The sequence below is a fragment of the Octodon degus genome, unplaced genomic scaffold (assembly GCF_000260255.1).
Source record: "Octodon degus isolate 3935 unplaced genomic scaffold, OctDeg1.0 scaffold00015, whole genome shotgun sequence".
Lineage (NCBI taxonomy): Eukaryota > Metazoa > Chordata > Mammalia > Rodentia > Octodontidae > Octodon > Octodon degus.
Genome location: NW_004524591.1, coordinates 17,717,506 through 17,724,196, shown reverse-complemented (window position 1 = coordinate 17,724,196; position 6,691 = coordinate 17,717,506).

Here is a 6,691-nt window from a genome sequence, read left to right as displayed (position 1 = left end):
GCTCAGTAGAATAGAGTTCAACCCCTGGTTCTGCCAAAAAAAAAACAAGTTCAGACTGCCCTTGAGCTCACTTTGTAGCCCAGGCTGGTCTCAAACTCACAACAATCCTCCTGCTTCAGCTTCCCAAGTACTGGGATTACAGGGTTGGACCACCACACCTGGCTGAAGTTGAGTTTTAATGACAAGCCAGATCTGGACAGATTTTTGCCACCAAACAACTGCTTTCAGTGAATTTTGGATTTCAAAACATCAAAGAAGGGATTGCAGAACTACTCAAAGAATTACAGGAAAGTAGGTCACTGAGAAACACAATTTTTCTGAAGCAATTATGCTTCCAACTAGTTTCTAGGCAGAAGTCCTGGCCTACTGATACCTAGTATAGTCTTCCTCTCCATTGTAAGCCATTCAATTTCTACTTGGGATGAGATTGAAATGAAAAGGACAAAGGACAATATGCTGACTTTTTCTTTGATTTTTTTTTGTTTTGTTTTTTGGGTTTTTTTTGTTTTTGTTTTTGTTTTTTTTTTTGGCAGAACCGGGAATTGAACTCAGGCCCTTAGTGCTTGCCAGGGAAGCACTTATTCCACTGAGCCATCTGCCCAGCCCTATGCTGGCTTTTGCTTGAATCCTCTAATCTTTTACACTTCGCTTCAGATACCTATTTATGCAATTGTACCTTGGGCCTACTCATCACCTTAAAAATCAAACATGCTAATGATCTAGGCCATATGGTGTGAAGAAGATATATAACCACCAAATAATATAAGGGACACATGTGGAGTTCATGCTCTCTAAAATCCAAGAATTCTAGAAACAATGCAAGTTAAGGGCAGGATATTGGGGCAAGGAAGCTTCTGTCTAGAAGAGATAGAAGAGGTCCCAAGTAGATTGTCAGTGACCCCATTTCTCAAGGGAGCTTTATAGAGCAAAACCATGAGATGAGGCAGGTCTAAAATGGAAAAACCATAATCAACTAACAAGATTACAAATGTAGTCACTTATGGCTGGGGAGATGGCTTAGGAGAATAAGCACTTGCCTGGCAAGCTCAAGGGCCTGAGTTCAATCCCCAGTTCTGCCAAAAAAAAAAAAAAAAAAGAAAGAAAATTAAATAGAAATTGAAATTAAAATTAAGGGGCCGGGGAGATAGCTCAGTAGAGTAAGCACTTCCCTGGTAAGCTCAAGGGCCTGAGTTCAATCCTCCATTCCAAAAAAAAAAAAAAAAAAAACTGTACTCACTTAGGTAACATTGATCCATAGGGAAATTGCAAGGTGGGCATGAGTGGGACAAAACTGGAAAAGCAGTATGATTATGAGGATAGTGGCTTAAGCAGTACTGATTAAATGGGGATGTCAAGTGCCAAGCATACAGGGGCTTTTTTTGCAAGGGGTCAGTGGCTCTTCCTGCCTCCCCAGCCAAGGTGGTCCATAACTATTTAGAATATCAGTCACTGCTGTTGATCCCTAGGGGAAGTATCTGGGTATAGTCATTCTATCTTTTGGCTTGAGTTCTGGCCTTTAAAGAATGCACCCCTCCCGCAGTTTCAGCGTATTCATGAGGGCTACTGCTGTCTGACTGCCTGTAGTATTTCTACCTAGCTTAGCTGTCTATAATACTGCCCTGGCCACAACTCCCTTCTAACTTGCTTACTCAAATATGCCTGCTAAGCTATTTTTTAAATTCATCAGGGTCTGTATTCCTTTAAACTTTCTTCTTTTAATACCTTCTCTTCCTTTGTGATTTAGAGTCCAGGGACTACCATTTAATTACCCATATCCTTTACTCATATACATTTCATTTTGGACTTTTTTTTTTTCCAGTACCAGGGTTCAAACTTGGGACTTTGCACTTGCCAGGCAGGTGCTTATGCCACTGAGCTGTATCCCCAACCAACTCATTTCATTTTGAATATCCTAAATTTCCTGGACTTTCTATCCTGCACATTAAGTGCAATATCCTGTATCATTACATACCATATATTAGGCAAAAATTTTGAAATTAAATATTGAATGTCTTGAGTTTGGTGTGGTGGCACATGCTTGTAATCTCAGTACTGAGGAGGCTGAGGCAGGGAGATTGCCATGAGTTCAGTGCCAGTCTGGGCTACAAAGAGAGTTCAAAGCCAGCCTGAACTTCATAGCAAAGCCTTGTCTCAAAAAAAAGACCAAAAAAAGAATGTCTTAAAAATAAAAAAATATTTTTTTAATTAAAAAAAAAAAGAATGTCTTGGGAAGTTTCTTGCACTATCAGAGAGAAATTTCATTTACAATTAAGAAAGAAAAAAGACAAATGAACCTTGAGGCTGGGGAGATGGCTCAGTAGAATAAGTGCTTCCCTGGCAAGCACAAGAACATGAGTTTAATCCCTGGTTCTGCCAAAAAAAAAAAAAAAAAAGTAAGACTTTGTCTTACACTGTAATTTGTTCCTTGTATTATAGATGGCTAAGTCATTTAGAAATATTGTAGGAGGCAGTCAGACAGGGCTGGGCCCTCAAAAGGTCAGAACAAAGGACATCCCACTGTGGCTGGAGGTGTGTTCACTGAATGCCGTCAAGCTTCAGGGAAAGAGGAGCTACTCACCCATATACTTGCCTAGAGATAAGCAGCAGTGATTGATATTCTAAACAGAGATCAATCACCATGGATCTGAAACCAAAACCTCCTTAACCCACGCCTCTTTCAGGAAACGTCCTTGTGTTTCCTGCTTTCCAATTTGATCCCTATTTAATCAGTATTTCATAAAGGGACTATACTTTTAATCTTATTGATTCCCCTAAGTTTTGTCCTACCTCACAGCCATCCTGCGATTTTTTTCCATTGCATCAATATTAACTAAGCAACTATACTTGTGATCTTATTGATTATGATTCTGTCCCATTTTGAATCTTCATAAATACCACTGAGAAGTAGTATTTGTGAGCAACCATTTTCCCAGCTGTCTCTTATTCAGCAGCTTTCTTTCAATAAATTCTTCCTACTCTTAAGCTCCGTTGTTTGTAGAATTCATTTTTTTTTTTGGTATTTTTATTTTGACTTTTTTCAATTTTTTAAAAAAATATATTTAGTACAGGGTCTCACTACACAGATTGGACTCATAGCAATCTTCCTGTTTGCAGCTTTCCCAGTGCTGGGATTACAGGCAACCGCCACTGTGCCCAGACTCGATTATCATCTAGACGCACCTTGGGGGCAGAACCTGCACGCCCCGGAGATCCATCCTGGTCCCTGAATTTGCCTAAACAGTCACTTTAATCTGCTGAGCTATCTGACTGGCCCTGATTTTTGTTTTGATATAAGGTTTCACTACACAGTTCAGACTTGTAGTGATCCTCCTGTCTCAGTCTCCCTAGCACTGTGATTAGGGACATGTGCCATTACACTTGGTTTCGGGATTCCAGGCCAGCTATCTCACTTTTTTGCTATTTTGAAATCTAAAAAGAGGGCCAGGGAGATGGCTCAGTGGAATAAGCACTTGCCTGGCAAGCATAAGGGCCGGAGTTCAATCCCCAGTTCCACCAAAAAAAAATCTAAAAAGAATTTTAGAAACAAATATTTTTTTGGTCCTGGGATTAAACTCAGGACCTCATACCTAGCAAGCAGGCATTATGCTGCTGAGCTACATCCTTGGTACCAACAAATGTATTTTTTATTTTATTTTATTTTTTGTGGCCAACTCAACGCCCCCCTGGGAGCAAGGCTGGTGGGGCGTGTGGTGCTGGGGATCAAACTGCAGTCCCTGCATGCTTGCCTAAGCTTGCCTAAGCAGGAGCTTTAGACCACTGAGCTGTCTTACCAGCCCCATCAAATGTATTTTTAACATTCACATACTTCCGTGGATGTTAACCTGGAGTCTGAGCACATTTCAGGATTGTTGTAGAATTCCAGGGTTCCAGGAAGAGAATTTGAACTTTACCCATGACTGGAGACTTCACTTACTCTCCTGGTTAATACCCAGCTTTTTTTATTTTTTTTTTATTTTTTTGCGGAACTGGGAATTGAACTCAGGCTCTTGTGTGATACCCAGCTTATTTCATAAAACATTTTTTTTTTGAGAAGCCTCAAAATTGGACGAGAGGAGAAAATTTGAGACTTTTCATGTCTTGTTGTATGAAAATACACTTGGGTCCTTTATTTCCCATTTGCCGGCTGGAACAACATTAAGCGTTTGTCAGTGGAACGTGCTGCAGAAGCAATCCAAACGGAAAGGACTCTGCTTCCTGATTCCTGAGTCCTCATTCAGCCAAGCCCTGCAGCGCTTGTGGCTTCTCCAGCGTCTTATCTGCTACATCACAGCCTCTTTAGTTAGTGATCCCTGTAACACACAAGCACTACAAGCACCCAAATCAGAATGAGTTTTTGCCACCAAATGTTAAAAAAAATTGTATTTCCAGTGCTTTTTAGATTTCAAAATAGCAAAGAAGGAATTGCAGAATGAATCAAAGAATGACTGGAAAGTACATCACTGAGCAGCCCACACTCTGCTCTGAGCCGTTAGCGTAGTGGTGGAATGTCTCCAGTGAGACACTGCTCTGTGAACAATTTTCCCCAGAACTCTGAAGGGCATCTTTCCAGCAAGTTCCAGAAGGCTTGTTTCTAGCAAGATGCAGCAGGCGGATTTCCAGCAAGTTCCAGATGCCAGATGTCATCTACAATCTAGATGATGAATGTCTGGCCAGTTCGATGGCGCAAGGATTTTTCTGTGGAATTTATCCGTGGTCCTTCTTCACTTGGTAAGGCCACCTCCCACCTCAGCCATGTTCTCTCCAAGCCTCAGATCTCAGCTTTTCTGGAAAGTGCTCTTGACTGGGCACTCTGTGTCAACCCTGGAATAGTGTTTGTTCCTGATATCTGCCATTCTTATATTTTAAATATTCCCTTTACTCCTAGTAACCTCCATCTACTATAGTTAACTTTTTGTATTAAACTTTCCTTGTTCAAATCACTGTGGGTTTTTTGTTTTTGTTTTTTTGGTACAGGGTCTCACTATGCAGTTTGGACTCCTAGTGATCTTCCTGTGTCAGCCTCCCTAGTACTGGGATTACAGTGTTCACCACCATGCCCGGTTTCGGCGGCCAGCATGGCATGTAGTACTGGTATTGAACCTGGGTCCTTCCGCTTGCTAGCCAGGTGCTTAGACCACCAAGCTATCTTTCCAGCCCACTGTGTAGTTTTTTTGGCACTGACTGAACTAAGACTTGACACAAATACTTCCTTTAGCAACATAGGTAGAACCTGTCTTACTTATTTTCCTTTATTCTCCTTAAACTCAGCTCAGCTAGAGTACTTATTTATGTAGCTCTTTGTTGTACTGTAATTTTGTACTGCTATTTGATGTTAATTATGATGCATGGGGGCTAGAATTTCTTCAGTAACATAGTTTAGGTTGTAGAAATAAGTAAATGATGATTTATTGCCATTTACCAATAGGGTTTAATAGATGAAAGAAGTGCTTTTATTCCTGAAAGAACTATGGCTACACTAAGAAGACAAAAAAACAATGAAATTATTACTAATTACTTATTCTGAGCATCTTTGGAAGGTGATTTATAACATACTTTGTTAGTTAATTGTGACAATTGACTTTGAGATCATTTAGTATGATATAGCAAGTTCTAAAACAAGCCATAAATAGAAAAAAAAAATCTTTCTTAAATCTTTGCCTGTCAATGCCCTTCCCTCCTCTTCAGGTACCTTTCTAGATTTAGCAGCCCATATCCTAGGAGCACCAGGCAATCTTATCCAGGGAAAAGAAGAAATTGATTCTCCACAGTAATCTCTGGCTCTGAAGGTTTTTTTTTTTTTTTTGCAGAACCGGGAATTGAACTCAGGCCCTTGCACTTGCCAGGCAAGTGCTTATTCTACTGAGCCATCTCCCTGGTCCCAGTAATCTCTGGCTCTGAAGGACTGAATTAAAATATGATGGATTTCAAAGTAAAGCTGACCATCATGAAGGATGCATGTGGGCTGGGGAGATGGCTCAGTGGAATAAGTGCTTCCCTGGCAAGCACAAGGGCCTGAGTTCAATCCTCGGTTCTGAAAAACAAAACAAAACAAAAAAACAAAACAGGATGCATGTGTCATGCCAGGGTTCCATTGTCAGTAGGAGGATTCCTTCAGCTGAAGGACTTGCCATATGCTTTGCCAGGTACTGTCATTGCAGGAGAACTGTTGCTGTTGTTGATGATGGTACCAGGGATCAAACTCAGGACCTTACTCTTGCCAGGCTGGCACTTATGCCACTAAGCTATCTCCCTGGCCCAGAAGAGCTCTTTTACCCCATATCCTCTCCAACATGCATGCCATTCTTCTTGTCACAGTTGGACTCCAAAGACCAACCAATCTGTCATAATATATTTATTATGTCAACCTTTCTTCCCTTTCTATTTTCTCCTTTTTTTAACTTTCCAAGTCCTTCCAACTCTTGCTCCTATAAAGCAATATGCTTCTTGTCTTGAAGGAACATGCAAGGAAACTCTGGCTTTTACTGTGATCTCAAGCTCCAACACGAGCTTAGACTATAGAAAATCTGGCTTGGGAAGCCAGAGGCAGAGGTAGATAGATGGATGGAAAACCTGTCACACCCTCCTCAACCCCAGACAGCTGCACACACAGCTAACTTGCCTGAGTCTCCAAATATCTCTTCCCCATCTTAGTAAGGAGCATTGTTCCAAAATCCTGAAAAAAAAGTAGAAC